At 32.5% G+C, this 24,037-nt stretch overlaps 1 non-coding gene across 1 annotated transcript; it reads left to right on the plus strand.

Annotated features, from left to right (window-relative positions):
* The first annotated feature begins 22,441 nt into the window (after positions 1-22,441).
* On the plus strand, positions 22,442-22,548 carry LOC139903282 (small nucleolar RNA R71). Its single transcript, XR_011778113.1, has one exon. It is a non-coding gene; the product is annotated as a small nucleolar RNA R71 (small nucleolar RNA).
* Positions 22,549-24,037: the final 1,489 nt, after the last annotated feature.

Here is a 24,037-nt window from a genome sequence, read left to right on the forward strand (position 1 = left end):
CGGGTTTAACACCCCAACCCAGAATGTTCACTAGACGGAAGAGCTAGTGGGAGTGGTGTTTAGTACTTCGAAGTTTATATATTATACAGACGAGATGTTCTGTTTTGGGGATATTATTTATGCGCATTATATGTTAAGGTCGGTTACCAAGCCAAGCAATGAATGAAAAGTGAATGTTATGTATCGAGAGAATGATTTTATACACAAGTTATATGTATGATATTTTTGTACACGAGATATGTGTACGGTTACTAAGATTTATAAAAATGGTTTTGTACACGAGATAGTTGTACTGTATTTGAATCTTGTGGTCTATCAAAATGATGAATTTTATTGTTTACGATAAACTTATGAACTCACCAACCTTTTGGTTGACACTTGAAAGCATGTTTATTCTCAGGTATGAAAGAAATCTTCCGCTGTGCATTTGCTCATTTAGAGATATTACTTGGAGTCATTCATGACATATTTCAAAAGACGTTGCATTCGAGTCGTTGAGTTCATCAAGATTATTATTAAGTCTATTATAGTTGGATATATTATGAAATGGTATGCATGCCGTCAACTTTCGATGTAATGAAAGTATGTCTTTTAAAAACGAATGCAATGTTTGTAAAATGTATCATATAGAGGTCAAGTACCTCGCGATGTAACTAAATGTAATGTATTCGTCCAGATGGATTAGGATGGGTCACTTCAGTTGGTATCAGAGCGGTGGTCTTAGCGAACCAGGTCTTGCATTAGTGTGTCTAACTGATAGTTGTTTAGATGCATTAGTGAGTCTGGACGTCGATCGTGTCTGCATGTCAAAAGTTTTGCTTATCATTTCTTGTCGGAAATTACCTACTTATCATTCTTAGTCTAGACACGTTTTACTGCATTGACTGCATGAATAGTGTATAGACAAAAATTCATATATTAGCGTATCTGATAATTCATATCTTAGCGTATCTGTTACCGTAGACCTTGCCTGACAGCTTCCGTAGATTCCTCCGTTACTTATGGGATTTTAGTATTATATATGCATAAGTAAATTATGTACTGCAGGATACTTGATGTGTGCGAGGTGTACTAGGAAATAGTATTAATTTTTACAACGAAATACTATTAAATACGATACAATTTTACACAAGATATTTATTTATTTATAGAATGGATATACCTAAACCTTGCTACAACACTTATAAGCAGTGTACCTAATCGTACAGTAGTGTAGCTTTTAGTAAGTCCGGTTCGTTCCACAGGGATCTTTTAAAACAAGCTTAACGCTATATTTTTAACTTATAATTATAAAAATACAAAAATATATAAATATTATTATTATTATTATTATTATAAAAGGGGATTTTTACCGTTTAATGACCGGTTTGTCGATTTTAAAACTTTAGTCGCAGTTAAAACCTAATGTAAAATATAAAAAATAAATATAACTTAATTTAAAGCGTAAAGTAAATAATGATAATGAAATTGCGATAAATAAAATTGCGATAATTAAAGAGTACAATAATTAAAAATGCAATTAAATAAAATGACAATAAATAAAAGTGCGATAATTAAAAGTGCAATTAAATATGAAATATATAAATTATGCTTATTTAAACTTCCGTAATCATGATGTTTGACGTGTTGATTTTAGTTTTATTACCATGGGTTAATTGTCCTTTATCCTGGATTATTCGATATGTCCATACGGATTTGTCCATAATAGTCCACCAGTCATAATCATAAAGTGCGAAAGTCTTCGTCAAATTATTCTTATTCCCGAAGTCAAATATTCCAACTAATTAGGGATTCGAATTGTAACAAGGTCTTAATACTTTGTTTAATGAATACACCAGGTTATCGACTGCGTGTAAACCAAGGTTTTACTACTTTGTTAACAATTACACCAGTTACCCTTGAATGTAATCCACCCCTATTTCAACAAGTCTATTTACTATTAATCCAGTTCCGTGTCAGGTAAAATGAACAATTATTGGTATTTATAGATATCCCGCCCACCGTGCCCAGTCAAGCTTATGTGGTTATATATAAATACGTCAAATTATAAGTCTATATATTAAATTAACGAGGTATCATTTAGTTAATATAAAGCCCATTAATAGCCCATAGTCTAATTTCTACAAGTGTCGTTCTTTTGTCCAAACCCCAATTATGGTCCAAAGCCCAATTACCCAATTTTAATATTTTTAGCCCAACATCACGATTACTTCTTCTTAAATAAGCATAATTGTGACGACCCGTCCTAATCCACCTGGACGAAATCATCAACATCTGGTCCCATTGCGAGGTACTGATCTAAATATGCCATGAATGACTCCGAGTAATATCTTTAAAATGAGCAAATACACAGCGGAAGATTTTTCTTTCATACCTGAGAATAAACATGCTTAAAAGTGTCAACCAAAAGGTTGGTGAGTTCATAGGTTTATCATAACAATCATTTCAATATTTTAATAGACCACAAGATTTCCGTTTATAAATATATGTACACTCGCAAGTGTATAAAAGTATTCTATAAGTCGTAGGCACCCGGTAACAAGCCTTAACGTTTATGTTTTACCCTCTGAAGTACACTAGATCAGGTGTGTTTAAAATAACCTCGAAGTACTAAAGCATCCCATAGTCGGGATGGGGTTTGTCAGGCCTAATAGATCTATCTTTAGGATTCGCGCCTACCGTACATAGACAAGTAGTTTAATGTTACCAAGCTAAGGGTATATTTCTGGTTTAAACCCACATAGAATTAGTTTTAGTACTTGTGCCTATTTCGTAAAACATTTATAAAACAGCGCATGTATTCTCAGCCCAAAATATATATAAAAAGGGAGTAATGAAACTCACTGTACTGTATTTTGTAGTAAAAATACATATGACGACATTGAACAAGTATAGGGTTGGCCTCGGATTCACGAACCTATATCATTTGTGTACATATTAATATACATAATTGTAATCGAACAAATTTATTTATTATATCTTAATTTATATATTATATATATATATATTTATTTAATTTGCGTATATATTAAAAATGATTTATATTTATATAGTTATATTAATATATCAATATTTATATATAATTGTTTAGTGTTATTTTAAAAAAAACAATAGTTTGTGATATGCAAATATTTATATAAATAACATTAATAGGTTTGATATATATAAAAAAAATAATTATTATCTATACATTTAGTTATATTACCACATCTATATATATCTATTAGTATTAGATTTAAAGTTTAATAATTTGTTATATATAAATATTTATATAAAAATATTATTATGTTTGCTATATGATTATAAAGCTAGGATATATATATTAAGTATATTCTATGTACATTATTTATCGTTTAAAAATGATAGTTATGATAATATTAATGATAATAACGAAAACAAGGATATTACAAATTTTAAATATGTTAATAATACTAGTAAAAATGATACTAATACTAATATTATTGAAAATAATAATAAATTTTATTCTAGTTCTTATATTCGTAAAAATAACATTTATAGTACTTAACTATATTGATATTGATAATCCTAGTAATAAGTGATGTTCATAACACTTAGTAATAATATAACAATACTAATACTAATAATAACAATAACAACTAAAATAATAATAATAATAATAAACAAATAAAAGGCTACCTCACTAGAATTAGTTCCAAAAATAACAGTTCACGCAGGGACTCGAATCCGTGACCTCCCGAACACATACTCACTCCTTTAACCATCTGGGCTATTGCCCGTTTTCTGGTTTGATACCAAATGTAAAATTATATATCCCGTATTCAATTAACTCATCTTCTTCATCATTACCCAAAAGTAATTCGTTCAGTATGGGAATCAAAATACATCAAGTATTAAAATGGTTTAGGATTTACTAAGAATTAGATTATCAAATCTATTGTGCTTTTAATTTAATCAAAACGCGAGAAAAAATAAAATAAAAAAAATTACAGCAACTTGTGCTGTTCGACGCTGAACAAAAAAAAAATAATTTTGATTTTTCAATTTATGAGGTTATAGATAAATGTTATAACATGAATTATGTTAGAAAATGTTCATGGAAACATTACAAATCATCAATTTAACTCAAATTGAAACAAATATTACGAATTCGATTGTTGAACAAAGTTTGACTTTTAAATTCCAAAACTTTAACTTCGAAATTAGAAATCAATAGGAAAAATCGAACCTTAAAACTTTGCAGAGAGTTTATATGAAAGGTTTATAATAGAACTACATTAATAGATTCTTAAATAAAACTCGAATTCGAATTTGGGTTGAAAATATGAAGAACGGAGGTATATAATTCTGTTGGCTTTCAGTAGTTAATAAAAATTAAAAGTGATTGTAATTGGTATTGTTGGTGAAATAAAAAAAAACTCGAGTGAATTCCCTCCTCACAATAAGACACCGATTGCATTATAAAGAAAAAAAAATCGAAGGTTCAATCAGATAGGAAGAAAAAAAAATATAAACTGAAAATAAAATGCAGATTAAGACGTTCAACTAACCCCATACAAGAACAAAAAAATGACGAGTAGGATAAAGAAAAAAAATTTTGTACAGACAGTGATATCACAAAAATCCTATAATCTAAAGATTTCCATATCAGTTTAATAGTTTAAAGGTGACTAAGATATCTCACCAAATGCGTATAATCTGAATATATATTCATATAACCGTATATATGTATATAATGGTTGTATATTTAATTGTATTGTATATATATGTATTTTAGTTATATAAGAAAACATAATAACATTTATTATACAAATATTAATATTAATTTGAAACTAATAATAATAATATTAGGAATGATAATAATGGTAATAATATCAATAATATTAATAATGTTTGTACATATCAAATTGTACATATTTATATATATATTTTATATTAAGAATTATAATTTTGTAACAATTTATATATATATCGAATTCGTATCTATAGATTATGTATTCAAAATAATGTTAATATTACTAGTATTGACAATAATATTAGAAGTAGTAACAATATTATTTTAACAACTATAGTTAGACTTGAATTACATATTTGTATTATTACTTACATAATCTTTATTGTTCATATGATACTTCATATAATAACTTTTATTGATTAACTAATATTTCTAAGATATATATATATATATATATATATATATATATATATATATATATATATATATATATATATATATATATATATATATATATATATATATTACAATATATTAGAACTATATATATATTTAAATATAGATTCAATTCTCATAATTACTTAATGATTCTGTTTTATTATTTTACATTATCATCTCTAACAATTAAATCATAAGATATTTCAAATTATTATTATTATATATATATATATATATATATATATATATATATCTATTTACAATTAATTGTTCGTGAATCGTCGGAAATAGTCAAAGGACAACTGAATATATTAAACACAGTTCAAAGTTTTTAAGATTTCAACATTACAGACTTTGCTTATCGTGCCGAATTCATATCAAGATTAAGTTTAAATTTGGTCGGAAATTCCCAGGTCATCACAATAATAATAACTTAGTTACGAGACATTAATTTAAAAATAACATTAACCATAACTTACAGTGATTAAAAATAGCGTAGCGTTACACGGACAGAATTTCGACTTACACCCTTACAACATTCGCTAACATACCCTTATTATTAGAATTTAAAATTAAAATTAAAATTAAAATATAATATATATATATATATATATATATACGTATATGAATGAGAAGAGAAAAAGATGGATATATGATCAACCAAAACTGTGAATTTATAGGCATGTGGGCTGTCACCTACTGCCATGCGATCGCATGGATTTTTGCCTTCCAGGCCATGTGAAAGCATGGCCACTTTTTCCAGCTCACATGATTTGTTTTCTTGTTTTGCCGACGGTTTATAATAATAATATATAAATAATTTATAGAATTATTTAAATATTATATTATATTCGTGTGCATAGTTGACTTGTAATATTTAGTCCGTTGCGTCGAGCGTTGAGAGTTGACTCTGGTCCCGGTTCCAGTTTTTCGAACGTCCTTGCGTACAATTTCCCTTCTCACACTTAAGATCTTGCAATGCCCTCATTTGCAAGAAATCAGTAACAATTTAAATTATTAAGGGTGATTAGTGTAGAAAAATGATTAAATTTTACCAAAGTTTCCAAACATATTGGCGTTTATTTGCTGAATGATAAATGGTGCACATCATTTGTTCATTCCGTCTTGTTGTTACATCACATTTGTTTTTCGTTTTGTCGTCAAAATTAGTAGCTTTTGCTGAACTTAATGTCAGTCTTTGAAAGTGCGCTGTTTTACCATGTTTTGTACATAAGATAAACTACAAACATATATATATATATATATATATATATATATATATACATATATATATATATATATATATATATATATATATATATATATTATAAAACCTTTATTTATTAAAACAATTTAAATGAATGATTTTTAAAATTTTATTTCCTTTTACTTTAGGTAGTTTCGGTATGTTTACCTAGTCCATCCCTCGACAAAATTTAAAATTTGTCGTTTTTAAAGCGATTGTTTTAAAAGCAAAGATTTTTGGGTTTTTAAATTTTTTTTATTTTTTTTGGTATACTTTAGATCAATAAAATTAAAAATAATGATAACAAAATTTATCGCCCCGCCCTCGGGTAAAGCAATTTCGGTTCCATGACCTAGTCTTCAACTTACGATGAATTTTAGAAATCATTTTTTTAAACTTAATGAAATAAAGTAATTTTTGTTTTTTAAAATCACACAAAAATTAAATTTAAAAAGCATATTAATTTCATATAAAATCTACAAAATATTTGAAAAAAATCAGAATGGGGGGAGAAAACTAGTTCTTTAGTGTCTACTAGCGGAAAAGACCAATCGAATTCCATTCTCGGAACTACACGAGAACAGAACAACTAACCCTAGACAGCATTATTTCTTAGAACATTTGAATCTCCCCACACTTAGGTAACTGTGGTGTCGAAATTGTGATTAACTTCATTGTCAATTTCTCTTGGACCATAATCAACTTGCATTTCTATGACTTTTGCTTTTAGCCATTGGTCGGATTCCTGTGTAATTTCCACAAATTCAACTAGTTTTGCCTTTTATTTAGGCGATAGATTGGATACTAATCGGTTACATAACTTAAAGTTCCCCTTGGTTCTACCATCGCGAATCCGTTTAATAAGTTTCTTCATTGAACTATTAATAACGGAGTCATTTAATTTTGTATCAACAACGGGGTTCTTTGTTATCAGGTCATCATTAGGTGTTACTTCATCTTCCCCACACTTAGGCATTTTATTATTGTTAAGCACTACCGTTGGAGTTGGTAAAACAACATGGTTCTTACCAATTGTTTTTGTTGGTTCAACGGTTTTGGTTGGTGGAGATTTATGAAATGTCCCGTTCTTATTGATTAAAAACGTTCCATATTAATTGATTTCGTTGCGAGGTTTTGACCTCTATATGAGACGTTTTTCAAAGACTGCATTCATTTTAAAACAAACCATAACCTTTATTTCATCAATAAAGGTTTAAAAAAAAACTTTACGTAGATTATCAAATAATGATAATCTAAAATATCCTGTTTACACACGACCATTACATAATGGTTTACAATACAAATATGTTACAACAAAATAAGTTTCTTGAATGCAGTTTTTACACAATATCATACAAACATGGACTCCAAATCTCGTCCTTATTTAAGTATGCGACAGTGGAAGCTCTTAATAATCACCTGAGAATAAACATGCTTAAAACGTCAACAAAAATGTTGGTGAGTTATAGGTTTAACCTATATATATCAAATCATAATAATAGACCACAAGATTTCATATTTCAATACACATCCCATACATAGAGATAAAAGTCATTCATATGGTGAACACCTGGTAACCGACATTAACAAGATGCATATATAAGAATATCCCCATCATTCCGGGACACCCTTCGGATATGATATAAATTTCGAAGTACTAAAACATCCGGTACTTTGGATGGGGCTTGTTGGGCCCGATAGATCTATCTTTAGGATTCGCGTCAATTAGGGTGTCTGTTCCCTAATTCTTAGATTACCAGACTTAATAAAAAGGGGCATATTCGATTTCGATAATTCAACCATAGAATGTAGTTTCACGTACTTGTGTCTATTTTGTAATTATCATTTATAAAACCTGCATGTATTCTCATCCCAAAAATATTAGATTTTAAAAGTGGGACTATAACTCACTTTCACAGATTTTTACTTCGTCGGGAAGTAAGACTTGGCCACTGGTTGATTCACGAACCAATAACAATATATACATATATATCAAAGTATGTTCAAAATATATTTACAACACTTTTAATATATTTTGATGTTTTAAGTTTATTAAGTCAGCTGTCCTCGTTAGTAACCTACAACTAGTTGTCCACCGTTAGATGTACAGAAATAAATCGATAAATATTATCTTGAATCAATCCACGACCCAGTGTATACGTATCTCAGTATTGATCACAACTCAAACTATATATATTTTGGAATCAACCTCAACCCTGTATAGCTAACTCCAACATTCACATATAGAGTGTCTATGGTTGTTCCAAAATATATATAGATGTGTCAATATGATAGGTCGAAACATTGTATACGTGTCTATGGTATCTCAAGATTACATAATATACAATACAAGTTGATTAAGTTATGGTTGGAATAGATTTGTTACCAATTTTCACGTAGCTAAAATGAAAAAATTATCCAATCTTGTTTTACCCATAACTTCTTCATTTTAAATCCGTTTTGAGTGAATCAAATTGCTATGGTTTCATATTGAACTCTATTTTATGAATCTAAACAGAAAAAGTATAGGTTTATAGTCGGAAAAATAAGTTACAAGTCGTTTTTGTAAAGGTAGTCATTTCAGTCGAAAGAACGACGTCTAGATGACCATTTTAGAAAACATACTTCCACTTTGAGTTAAACCATAATTTTTGGATATAGTTTCATGTTCATAATAAAATCATTTTCTCAGAATAACAACTTTTAAATCAAAGTTTATCATAGTTTTTAATTAACTAACCCAAAACAGCCCGCGGTGTTACTACGACGGCGTAAATCCGGTTTTACGGTGTTTTTCGTGTCTCCAGGTTTTAAATCATTAAGTTAGCATATCATATAGATATAGAACATGTGTTTAGTTGATTTTAAAAGTCAAGTTAGAAGGATTAACTTTTGTTTGCGAACAAGTTTAGAATTAACTAAACTATGTTCTAGTGATTACAAGTTTAAACCTTCGAATAAGATAGCTTTATATGTATGAATCGAATGATGTTATGAACATCATTACTACCTTAAGTTCCTTGGATAAACCTACTGGAAAAGAGAAAAATGGATCTAGCTTCAACGGATCCTTGGATGGCTCGAAGTTCTTGAAGCAGAATCATGACACGAAAACAAGTTCAAGTAAGATCATCACTTGAAATAAGATTGTTATAGTTATATAAATTGAACCAAAGTTTGAATATGATTATTACCTTATATTAGAATGATAACCTACTGTAAGAAACAAAGATTTCTTGAGGTTGGATGATCACCTTACAAGATTGGAAGTGAGCTAGCAAACTTGAAAGTATTCTTGATTTTATGTAACTAGAACTTGTAAAATATATGAAGAACACTTAGAACTTGAAGATAGAACTTGAGAGAGATCAATTAGATGAAGAAAATTGAAGAATGAAAGTGTTTGTAGGTGTTTTTGGTCGTTGGTGTATGGATTAGATATAAAAGATATGTAATTTTGTTTTCATGTAAATAAGTCATGAATGATTACTCATATTTTTGTAATTTTATGAGATATTTCATGCTAGTTGCCAAATGATGGTTCCCACATGTGTTAGGTGACTCACATGGGCTGCTAAGAGCTGATCATTGGAGTGTATATACCAATAGTACATACATCTAAAAGCTATGTATTGTACGAGTACGAATACGGGTGCATACGAGTAGAATTGTTGATGAAAGTGAACGAGGATGTAATTGTAAGCATTTTTGTTAAGTAGAAGTATTTTGATAAGTGTCTTGAAGTCTTTCAAAAGTGTATGAATACATATTAAAACACTACATGTATATACATTTTAACTGAGTCGTTAAGTCATCGTTAGTCGTTACATGTAAATGTTGTTTTGAAACCTTTAGGTTAACGATCTTGTTGAATGTTGCTAACCCATTGTTTATTATAACAAATGAGATGTTAAATTATTATATTATCATGATATTATGATATATAATATATCTTAGTATGATGTATATACAGTTAAATGTCGTTACAACGATAATCGTTACATATATGTCTCGTTTCGAAATCATTAAGTTAGTAGTCTTATTTTTACATATGTATTTCATTGTTAATACACTTAATAATATATTTACTTATCATTTAACATAATTAACCAAGTGTATCAATATCTTAATATGATTCATATGTACCTAGTAAGACGTTGTTATAACGATAATCGTTATATATATCGTTTTCGAGTTTCTTAAATTAATAGTCTCATTTTTATGTATATAACTCATTGTTAAAATACCTAATGAGATACATACTTATAATAAAAACATGTTAACTATATATATAACCATATATATGTCATTGTATTGTTTTTACAAGTTTTAACGTTCGTGAATCACCGGTCAACTTGGGTGGTCAATTGTCTATATGAAACATATTTCAATTAATCAAGTCTTAACAAGTTTGATTGCTTAACATGTTGGAAACGTTTAATCATGTAAATATCAATCTCAATTAATATATATTAACATGGAAAAGTTCGGGTCACTACAGTACCTACCCGTTAAATAAATTTCGTCCCGAAATTTTAAACTGTTGAAGGTGTTGACGATTCTTCTGGAAATAGATGCGGGTATTTCTTTTTCATCTGATCTTCACGCTCCCAGGTGAACTCGGGTCCTCTACGATCATTCCATCGAACCTTAACAATTGGTATCTTGTTTTGCTTAAGTCTTTTAACCTCACGATCCATTATTTCGACGGGTTCTTCGATGAATTGAAGTTTTTCGTTGATTTGGATTTCATCTAACCGAATAGTGAGATCTTCTTAAGCAAAACATTTCTTCAAATTCGAGACGTGGAAAGTGTTATGTACAGCCGCGAGTTGTTGAGGTAACTCAAGTCGGTAAGCTACTGGTCCGACACGATCAATAATCTTGAATGGTCCAATATACCTTGGATTTAATTTCCCTCGTTTACCAAATCGAACAACGCCTTTCCAAGGTGCAACTTTAAGCATGACCATCTCTCCAATTTCAAATTCTATATCTTTTCTTTTAATGTCAGCGTAGCTCTTTTGTCGACTTTGGGCGGTTTTCAACCGTTGTTGAATTTGGATGATCTTCTCGGTAGTTTCTTGTATAATCTCCGGACCCGTAATCTGTCTATCCTCCACTTCACTCCAAAAAATCGGAGACCTGCACTTTCTACCATAAATTGCTTCAAACGGCGCCATCTCAATGCTTGAATGGTAGCTGTTGTTGTAGGAAAATTCTGCTAACGGTAGATGTCGATCCCAACTATTTCCGAAATCAATAACACATGCTCGTAGCATGTCTTCAAGTGTTTGTATCGTTCTATCGCTCTGCCCATCAGTTTGTGGATGATAGGCAGTACACATGTCTAGACGAGTTCCTAATGCTTGCTGTAATGTTTGCCAGAATCTTGAAATAAATCTGCCATCCCTATCAGAGATAATAGAGATTGGTATTCCATGTCTGGAGACGACTTCCTTCAAATACAGTCGTGCTAACTTCTCCATCTTGTCATCTTCTCTTATTGGCAGGAAGTGTGCTGATTTGGTGAGACGATCAACTATTACCCAAATAGTATCAAAACCACTTGCAGTCCTTGGCAATTTAGTGATGAAATCCATGGTAATGTTTTCCCATTTCCATTCCGGGATTTCGGGTTGTTGAAGTAGACCTGATGGTTTCTGATGCTCAGCTTTGACCTTAGAACACGTCAAACATTCTCCTACGTATTTAGCAACATCAGCTTTCATACCCGGCCACCAAAAATGTTTCTTGAGATCCTTGTACATCTTCCCCGTTCCAGGATGTATTGAGTATCTGGTTTTATGAGCTTCTTGAAGTACCATTTCTCTCATATCTCCAAATTTTGGTACCCAAATCCTTTCAGCCCTATACCGGGTTTCGTCTTCCTTAATATTAAGATACTTCTCCGATCCTTTGGGTATTTCATCCTTTAAATTTCCCTCTTTTAAAACTCCTTGTTGCGCCTCCTTTATTTGAGTAGTAAGGTTATTATGAATCATTATATTCATAGATTTTACTCGAATGGGTTCTCTGTCCTTCCTGCTCAAGGCATCGGCTACCACATTTGCCTTCCCCGGGTGGTAACGAATCTCAAAGTCGTAATCATTCAACAATTCAATTCACCTACGCTGCCTCATATTCAGTTGTTTCTGATTAAATATGTGTTGAAGACTTTTGTGGTCAGTATATATAATACTTTTGACCCCATATAAGTAGTGCCTCCAAGTCTTTAATGCAAAAACAACCGCTCCTAATTCCAAATCATGCGTCGTATAATTTTGTTCGTGAATCTTCAATTGTCTAGACGCATAAGCAATCACCTTCGTTCGTTGCATTAATACACAACCGAGACCTTGCTTTGATGCGTCACAATAAATTACAAAATCATCATTCCCTTCAGGCAATGACAATATAGGTGCCGTAGTTAGCTTTTTCTTAAATAACTGAAACGCTTTCTCTTGTTCATCATTCCATTCAAATTTCTTCCCTTTATGCGTTAATGCAGTCAAGGGTTTTGCTATTCTGGAAAAATCTTGGATGAACCTTCTGTAGTAACCAGCTAGTCCTAAAAACTGGCGTATGTGTTTCGGAGTTTTCGGGGTTTCCCACTTTTCAACAGTTTCTATCTTTGCCGGATCCACCTTAATACCTTCTTTGTTCACTATGTGACCGAGGAATTGAACTTCTTCCAACCAAAATGCACACTTTGAAAACTTAGTGTACAATTCTTCCTTCCTCAATACTTCTAACACCTTTCTCAAATGTTCACCGTGTTCTTGGTCATTCTTTGAGTAAATAAGTATGTCATCAATGAAAACAATGACAAACTTGTCAAGGTATGGTCCACACACTCGGTTCATAAGGTCCATGAACACAGCTGGTGCATTAGTTAAACCAAACGGTATGACCATAAACTCGTAATGACCGTAACGTGTTCTGAAAGCAGTCTTTGGAATATCATCTTCTTTCACCCGCATTTGATGATACCCGGAACGTAAGTCAATCTTTGAATAAACAGACGAGCCTTGTAGTTGATCAAATAAGTCGTCGATTCTCGGTAGTGGGTAGCAGTTCTTGATGGTAAGTTTGTTCAACTCTCGGTAGTCGATACACAACCTGAATGTACCATCTTTCTTTTTGACAAACAAAACAGGAGCTCCCCACGGTGATGTGCTTGGTCGAATGAAACCACGCTCTAAAAGTTCTTGTAATTGGCTTTGCAGTTCTTTCATCTCGCTGGGTGCGAGTCTGTAAGGAGCACGAGCTATTGGTGCAGCTCCTGGTACAAGATCTATTTGAAATTCAACGGATCGATGTGGGGGTAATCCCGGTAATTCTTTCGGAAATACATCGAGAAATTCTTTTGCAATGGGAACATCATTGATGCTCTTTTCTTCAGTTTATACTTTCTCGACGTGTGCTAGAACAGCATAGCAACCTTTTCTTATTAGTTTTTGTGCCTTCAAATTACTAATAAGATGCAGTTTCGTGTTGCCCTTTTCTCCGTACACCATTAAGGGTTTTCCTTTTTCTCGTATAATGGGAATTGCATTTTTGTAACAAACGACCTCTGCTTTCACTTCTTTCAACCAGTCCATACCGATTATCACATCAAAACTCCCTAACTCTACTGGTATCAAGTCAATCTTAAATGTTTCGCTAACCAGTTTAATTTCTCGATTCCGACATATATTATCTGCAGAAATTAATTTACCATTTGCTAATTCGAGTAAAAATTTACTATCCAAAGGCGTCAATTGACAACTTAATTTAGCACAAAAATCTCTACTCATATAGCTTCTATCCGTACCCGAATCAAATAAAACGTAAGCAGATTTATTGTCAATAAGAAATGTACCCGTAACAAGCTCCGGGTCTTCTTGTGCCTCTGCCGCATTAATATTGAAAACTCTTCCGCGGCCTTGTCCATTCGTGTTCTCCTGGTTCGGGCAATTTCTAATAATGTGGCCCGATTTTCCACATTTATAACAAACTACATTGGCATAACTTGCTCCGACACTACTTGCTCTGCCATTACTCGTTCCGACACCATTTGTTCCTTTCGTTCTATTAACCCCTGGTCCGTAGACCTCACACTTCGCCACGCTATGACCATTTCTTTTACACTTGTTGCAAAATTTGGTGCAGAACCCCGAGTGATACTTTTCACACCTTTGGCATAGCTGCTTCTGATTGTTGTTGTTGTTGCGGTTATTATTGTTGTTGGGATGATTGTTGTAGTTGCTGTTGCTGTTGTTGTTGTTGTTGTTGTTGTTGTTGGGCCGTTTGTTGTGGTTGCGATTGATGTTGCGATTGTTGGGATAATTGTTGCCATTATTGTTGTAATTGCTGTTGTTGTTGTATTGGTGATTTTTATCACCGTTTTCCTCCCACTTTCTTTTGACTTGCTTCACATTGGCCTCTTCAGCAGTCTGTTCTTTAATTCTTTCTTCAATCTGGTTCACTAGTTTGTGAGCCATTCTACATGCCTGTTGTATGGAGGCTGGCTCGTGTGAACTTATATCTTCTTGGATTCTTTCCGGTAATCCTTTCACAAACGCGTCGATCTTCTCTTCCTCATCTTCGAATGCTCCCGGACACAATAGGCACAATTCTGTGAATCGTCTTTCGTACGTGGTAATATCAAATCCTTGGGTTCGTAACCCTCTAAGTTCTGTCTTGAGCTTATTGACCTCGGTTCTGGGACGGTTCTTCTCGTTCATCAAGTGCTTGAATGCTGACCACGGTAGTGCGTACGCATCATCTTGTCCCACTTGCTCTAGATAGGTATTCCACCATGTTAACGCAGAACCTGTGAAGGTATGCGTAGTGTACTTCACTTTGTCCTCTTCAGTACACTTACTTATGGCAAACACAGATTCAACCTTCTCGGTCCACCGTTTCAATCCGATCGGTCCTTCGGTTCCATCAAATTCCAAAGGTTTGCAGGCAGTGAATTCTTTGTAGGTGCATCCTACACGATTTCCTGTACTGCCAGATCCAAGGTTATTGTTGGTATGTAGCACAGCCTGTACTGCGGCTATGTTTGAAGCTAGAAAAGTACGGAATTCCTCTTCGTTCATATTCACGGTGTGTCGAGTAGTCGGTGCCATTTCCTTCAAAATAGTCAAATGGAACAAGTTAATCATACAGAATATTAAGAGTAGTTAATAGTATTTCGTAGCATAATATGAACTCATTTATAAAAGATTTTTCTTCATATTAGCGTTTTATAAGTTTAAATTTGGGTAGTACCTACCCGTTAAGTTCATACTTAGTAGCTAATATACAATTCAACTACTACAATTCTATATGAAAAACTGATTGTAATAATATTTTGCTTTCAAACTTTTATACAATATTTTACAAACTTACAATACCGCTTATTTTACATAAAGCATGAAATATAGCACACAATAACTTTGATACAAGATAGTTGTGAAGATAATTCTAGCTAGTACACAAGTCGTTCAGCAAAGGCAATAAAGACACGTAATTCATACGTCCAGAAACAAGTCATGCATTCTGGTTTTACTAGGACTACTTCCCATCCTTGGTCTTGTGGAACATAACCGTTATGGCAGTTGATAAGACAGCGTGTTGTAACGTCATCAAAGGGACGAGGGTTACGTAATGACCAACAGTCTCGTAATAACCTAAAAACCTCATTTCTTACCCCAATTACCGACTCTGTCACTTGTGGGAACGTTTTGTTTAATAGTTGTAGCCCGATGTTCTTGTTCTCACTTTGGTGAGAAGCGAACATTACTAACCCGTAAGCATAACATGCTTCTTTATGTTGCATGTTAGCCGCTTTTTCTAAATCACGAAGTCCTATATTCGGATATACTGAGTCAAAATAATTTCTTAACCCGTTGCGTAAAATAGCATTTGGGTTCCCCGCAATATATGCGTCAAAGTAAACACATCGTAACTTATGGATTTCCCAATGTGATATTCCCCATCTTCCGAACGAAAGCCTTTTATAAACCAAGGCATTCTTGGAACGTTCTTCGAATGTCTTACAAACTGATCTCGCCTTAAATAGTTGTGCCGAGAAATTCTGACCGACTCTAGACAAGATTTCATCAATCATGTCTCCGGGTAGGTCTCTTAAAATATTGGGTTGTCTATCCATTTTGTGTTTTTATACTGTAAAATAGACAAGAGTTAGATTCATAAAAAAAATACTTATTAATACAAGCAATTTTTACATATATCATAAAGCATAAGCACACTATATTACATATATTACACCACACGAATATAACTATCTTATTCCGACTCGCTCGTTTCTTCTTGTTCGGTTTTGGTTCGTTTTGCCAAGTTTCTAGGGATATATGATGTTCCCCTAATACGAGCCGTCGTTATCCACATTGGTTTAGAAAAACCGGGTGGTTTAGAGGTTCCCGGGTAATTGTTACAACTTAAGGACTTCGGGGGTTGACGATACATATAAAGTTCATCGGGGTTGGAATTAGATTTCTCTATTTTTATGCCCTTTCCCTTATTATTTTCTTTTTCCTTTTTAAATTCAGTTGGGGTAATTTCTATAACATCATCGGAATTCTCGTCGGAATCCGATTCATCGGAGAATTGGTAATCCTCCCAATATTTTGCTTCCTTGGCGGAAACACCATTGACCATAATTAACCTTGGTCGGTTGGTTGAGGATTCTCTTTTACTTAACCGTTTTATTATTTCCCCCACCGGTTCTATTTCTTCTTCCGGTTCCGATTCTTCTTCCGGTTCCGATTCTTCTTCCGGTTCCGACTCTTCTTCCGGTTCCTCTTCGGGAACTTGTGAATCAGTCCACGAATCATTCCAATTTACATTTGACTCTTCATTATTATTAGGTGAGTCAATGGGACTTGTTCTAGAGGTAGACATCTATCACATAATATCAAACACGATAAGAGATTAATATATCACATAATATTCATATGTTAAAAATATATAGTTTCCAACAAAAATGTTAAGCAATCATTTCTAAAGAAAACACGGTCGAAGTCCAGACTCACTAATGCATCCTAACAAACTCGATAAGACACACTAATGCAAATTTTCTGGTTCTCTAAGACCAACGCTCTGATACCAACTGAAATGTCCCGTTCTTATTGATTAAAAACGTTCCATATTAATTGATTTCGTTGCGAGGTTTTGACCTCTATATGAGACGTTTTTCAAAGACTGCATTCATTTTAAAACAAACCATAACCTTTATTTCATCAATAAAGGTTTAAAAAAAAACTTTACGTAGATTATCAAATAATGATAATCTAAAATATCCTGTTTACACACGACCATTACATAATGGTTTACAATACAAATATGTTACAACAAAATAAGTTTCTTGAATGCAGTTTTTACACAATATCATACAAACATGGACTCCAAATCTCGTCCTTATTTAAGTATGCGACAGCGGAAGCTCTTAATAATCACCTGAGAATAAACATGCTTAAAACGTCAACAAAAATGTTGGTGAGTTATAGGTTTAACCTATATATATCAAATCATAATAATAGACCACAAGATTTCATATTTCAATACACATCCCATACATAGAGATAAAAGTCATTCATATGGTGAACACCTGGTAACCAACATTAACAAGATGCATATATAAGAATATCCCCATCATTCCGGGACACCCTTCGGATATGATATAAATTTCGAAGTACTAAAACATCCGGTACTTTGGATGGGGCTTGTTGGGCCCGATAGATCTATCTTTAGGATTCGCGTCAATTAGGGTGTCTGTTCCCTAATTCTTAGATTACCAGACTTAATAAAAAGGGGCATATTCGATTTCGATAATTCAACCATAGAATGTAGTTTCACGTACTTGTGTCTATTTTGTAAATCATTTATAAAACCTGCATGTATTCTCATCCCAAAAATATTAGATTTTAAAAGTGGGACTATAACTCACTTTCACAGATTTTTACTTCGTCGGGAAGTAAGACTTGGCAACTGGTTGATTCACGAACCAATAACAATATATACATATATATCAAAGTATGTTCAAAATATATTTACAACACTTTTAATATATTTTGATGTTTTAAGTTTATTAAGTCAGCTGTCCTCGTTAGTAACCTACAACTAGTTGTCCACCGTTAGATGTACAGAAATAAATCGATAAATATTATCTTGAATCAATCCACGACCCAGTGTATACATATCTCAGTATTGATCACAACTCAAACTATATATATTTTGGAATCAACCTCAACCCTGTATAGCTAACTCCAACATTCACATATAGAGTGTCTATGGTTGTTCCAAAATATATATAGATGTGTCAATATGATAGGTCGAAACATTGTATACGTGTCTATGGTATCTCAAGATTACATAATATACAATACAAGTTGATTAAGTTATGGTTGGAATAGATTTGTTACCAATTTTCACGTAGCTAAAATGAAAAAATTATCCAATCTTGTTTTACCCATAACTTCTTCATTTTAAATCCGTTTTGAGTGAATAAAATTGCTATGGTTTTATATTGAACTCTATTTTATGAATCTAAACAGAAAAAGTATAGGTTTATAGTCGGAAAAATAAGTTACAAGTCGTTTTTGTAAAGGTAGTCATTTCAGTCGAAAGAACGACGTCTAGATGACCATTTTAGAAAACATACTTCCACTTTGAGTTAAACCATAATTTTTGGATATAGTTTCATGTTCATAATAAAAATCATTTTCTCAGAATAACAACTTTTAAATCAAAGTTTATCATAGTTTTTAATTAACTAACCCAAAACAGCCTGCGGTGTTACTACGACGACGTAAATCCGGTTTTACGGTGTTTTTCGTGTCTCCAGGTTTTAAATCATTAAGTTAGCATATCATATAGATATAGAACATGTGTTTAGTTGATTTTAAAAGTCAAGTTAGAAGGATTAACTTTTGTTTGAGAACAAGTTTAGAATTAACTAAACTATGTTCTAGTGATTACAAGTTTAAACTTTCGAATAAGATAGCTTTATATGTATGAATCGAATGATGTTATGGACATCATTACTACCTTAAGTTCCTTGGATAAACCTACTGGAAAAGAGAAAAATGGATCTAGCTTCAATGGATCCTTGGATGGCTCGAAGTTCTTGAAGCAGAATCATGACACGAAAACAAGTTCAAGTAAGATCATCACTTGAAATAAGATTGTTATAGTTATAGAAATTGAACCAAAGTTTGAATATGATTATTACCTTGTATTAGAATGATAACCTACTGTAATAAACAAAGATTTCTTGAGGTTGGATGATCACCTTACAAGATTGGAAGTGAGCTAGCAAACTTGAAAGTATTCTTGATTTTATGTAACTAGAACTTGTAAAATATATGAAGAACACTTAGAACTTGAAGATAGAACTTGAGAGAGATCAATTAGATGAAGGAAATTGAAGAATGAAAGTGTTTGTAGGTGTTTTTGGTCGTTGGTGTATGGATTAGATATAAAAGATATGTAATTTTGTTTTCATGTAAATAAGTCATGAATGATTACTCATATTTTTGTAATTTTATGAGATATTTCATGCTAGTTGCAAAATGATGGTTCCCACATGTGTTCGGTGACTCACATGGGCTGCTAAGAGCTGATCATTGGAGTGTATATACCAATAGTACATACATCTAAAAGCTATGTATTGTACGAGTACGAATACGAGTGCATACGAGTAGAATTGTTGATGAAACTGAACGAGGATGTAATTGTAAGCATTTTTGTTAAGTAGAAGTATTTTGATAAGTGTCTTGAATTCTTTCAAAAGTGTATGAATACATATTAAAATACTACATGTATATACATTTTAACTGAGTCGTTAAGTCATCGTTAGTCGTTACATGTAAATGTTGTTTTGAAACCTTTAGGTTAACGATCTTGTTGAATGTTGTTAACCCGTTGTTTATTATAACAAATGAGATGTTAAATTATTATATTATCATGATATTATGATATATAATATATCTTAGTATGATGTATATACAGTTAAATGTCGTTACAACGATAATCGTTACATATATGTCTCGTTTCGAAATCATTAAGTTAGTAGTCTTATTTTTACATATGTATTTCATTGTTAATACACTTAATAATATATTTACTTATCATTTAACATAATTAACCAAGTGTATCAATATCTTAATATGATTCATATGTACCTAGTAAGACGTTGTTATAACGATAATCGTTATATATATCGTTTTCGAGTTTCTTAAATTAATAGTCTCATTTTTATGTATATAACTCATTGTTAAAATACCTAATGAGATACATACTTATAATAAAAACATGTTAACTATATATATAACCATATATATGTCATTGTATTGTTTTTACAAGTTTTAACGTTCGTGAATCACCGGTCAACTTGGGTGGTCAATTGTCTATATGAAACATATTTCAATTAATCAAGTCTTAACAAGTTTGATTGCTTAACATGTTGGAAACGTTTAATCATGTAAATATCAATCTCAATTAATATATATAAACATGGAAAAGTTCGGGTCACTACAATTTAGACTTTCGACTCATAAAGGTGATCGATTTTTCATCATTACTAAGTGTCATTCTACCTTTTTTTACATCAAATAACGCCCCGGTGGACACTAAGAATGGTCGACCTAAAATTAGAGGAATTTTTGAGTCCTCTTCTATGTCAATGACAATGAATTCTACTAAAAAGGTTAAATTACCCATTTGAACGGGTAGGTTGTCAGCAATTCCAACTGGGTGCTTAATGGTTTTATCAAAGAGTCGAACACTCATTTCCGTTGGACTTAACTCACCTACTCCTAATCTCTTATATAATGAAAGAGGCATAACACTCACACTCGCACCTAAATCTGCTAGTGCATCATACATGACACAATCACTAAGTAGACAAGGAACAATAAATTCACCCGGATCACCCAACCTGGGTGGAAGTTTTGGTGGAACTATCTTCACCGGGTTTACTTTTACGGTTTTTGTTTCTTGTACTTTCTTATTCTTCTTTTTCTTTCCAGAGGTATCACAAACTTTATTACCTATTACTTGCTCATACTCAACTCCTTTTCTTGGAAACGGGATGGGTGATCTGTATGGTGCCACCACTGGCTTTACATACTCGGGTGGTGGTGGTGGTGTTGTAACTTCTTCATTGTTACTCACATCGAAAACCTTCCCATCTTCTGATGCTGGTTTTTCAGAATTTGTTGAAACCATATTAACATTCTCATTCCGAGGATTTACTTCAATATTACTTGGTAGCTTTCCTTGTTCCCTCTCACTCATCATGCTAGCAAGAGTACCTACGTATTTTTCTAGCTAGATTCAAAATGGAAGCTTGTTGAGTTCTTAATGACTGATCAAACCTCTCATTTGTTTGGGTTTGAGATGTAATAAATTGTGTTTGAGATTCCATTAACTTTGCCATCATTTCTTCCAGATTTGGCTTTTTCTCTTCGGTTTGTTGTAGTGGTTTATACAAGCCAGGTCTTTATTGATTGAAAGTGTTGTTTTGAGTTGGTTGGTTATTCAGACCTTGTTGGTTGTACGAGTTATTGTTGAGTCCATTTGGATTGTAAAGAATATTTTGATTTCGATTGAAATTTGGCCTTAGCGGTTGATAATTATTTTGATAATTATTTCCCAGCCTTTGGTTCATATAGGAAACATTCTCACGTTGTTCCATCGTTTGCTCAATGTGACAATCTTTTGTTAAGTGTGGTCCACCGCATTGCTCACAAATGATTCGTATTGCGTGAATATCTTTATTCATCTTTTCTATTTGTCTCTCGAAAGCATCTATTTTTGCGGAAACGGAATCAAATTCATGGCTAGAATCGGCTCTAGCCACTTTAGATGAACGAAAAATATCTTTTTCCTGATGCCACTCATGTGAGTGGGAGGCTGTGTTATCAATAATTTTGTGAGCTTCAGTTGCGGTTTTCTTCATAATGGAACCACCAGCTGCTATGTCAATGTCTTTTCGTGTAGCAACGTCGATACCTTGGTAGAATATTTGTACTATTTGATAAGTGTCTAAACCGTGTTGAGGACATCCTCTCAACAACTTTCCGAATCTTGTCCATGCCTCATATAATGTTTCATTTGGCTTTTGCGTGAATGTAACAATTTCTCCTTGAAGTCTCACGGCTTTAGATACCGGAAAGAATTGTTTAAGAAATTTTTCAACTAAAACATCCCATGTATCAATCGCCCCTTGAGGTAACGATTCTAACCAATCTTTGGCTTCTCCCTTTAAAGTCCAGGGAAATAACATGAGATAGATCTGTTCATCCTCCACTTCTCGGATTTTAAATAGAGTACAGATCCTATTAAAGGTTCGAAGATGTTCGTTTGGATCTTCCTTCAGCGTACCACTATATTGGCATTGATTAGTTACCATGTGTAGGATTTGTCCTTTGATTTCATAATCTGGCGCATTAATGTCTGGCTTAATAATGGCGTGACCTTGGTCCGTGCGTGTGGCTCTCATTCGGTCTTCCATACTTAGAGGTTCCGTTACTTCCATAATTGAATTTGTTGAATCTGAATCACTAGAGGATTCTGATTTAATGGTTTCTTCCTTGACAATCTCTGGATGAGTAATTTGTGGTTCCGGATGAATGATTAGTGGTTCAGGATCTCTGAATTGTCCTTGAATATCCTCCGGATTCTCAATTGTGAGGTCGGGTTCAAAAAATGAATTATCGGAAATTTGAATTGGAGTACTTAGTCGACTGGATGACGATTCTAAAGAAAAATCAACGGCGACAATATTGGTTAGATGTCTTGATCGAATTACAGGTGGTGAACGTATGAAAGGTGGTGAACGTTTTGCTCGGTGCATTCACTGAATACTTGATGTGTGAAGCGAAGGGGTATAAAATACTATTAATTTTTACAAGAAAATACTATTAAATACGATACAATTTTACACAAGTTATTTATTTATTTATAGAGTGGATATACCTAAACCTTGCTACAACACTATAGGCAGTGTACCTAATCGTAGAGTAGTATAGTTTTTAGTAAGTCCAGTTCGTTCCACAGGGAGACGACTTATTTTACACTATATTTTTAAACAATTATATTTATACAAAATATATTATATATAGTAATAATATATAAAAGGGGGTTTACCGTTTAATGACCGATTTGTCGATTTTAAAACTTAAGCGTAAATATAAATGACAATAATTAAAGTGCATAAAATAAATAACAATATAATAATTATGCTTATTTAAACTTCCGTAACCATGATGTTTGACGTTTTGATTATTTATTACCCTGGGTTAATTGTCCTTTGTCCTAGATGTATTTGAAACCTGTCTGGTTTTTGTCCATAATAGTTCATCGGTCGTAATTATAAAATGCTCGGCAATTTTAACTTTATACCCGAAGTCAAATATTCCAACTAACTGGGGATTCGAACGGTAACAAGGTCTTAATACTTTGTTTAATGAATACACCAGGTTATCGACTGTGTGCAAACCAAGATTTTAATACTTTGTTAACAATTACACCAATTACCCTTGAATGTAATCCACCCCTATTTTAATGAGTCCATTGACTATTAATCCATCCCCGTGTCTGGTCAAATGAACAATAATTTGTATTTATAAATATCCCGCCCA

This window comes from Rutidosis leptorrhynchoides, chromosome 3 (genome assembly GCF_046630445.1).
Source record: "Rutidosis leptorrhynchoides isolate AG116_Rl617_1_P2 chromosome 3, CSIRO_AGI_Rlap_v1, whole genome shotgun sequence".
In the NCBI taxonomy this organism is placed as follows: Eukaryota; Viridiplantae; Streptophyta; class Magnoliopsida; order Asterales; family Asteraceae; genus Rutidosis; species Rutidosis leptorrhynchoides.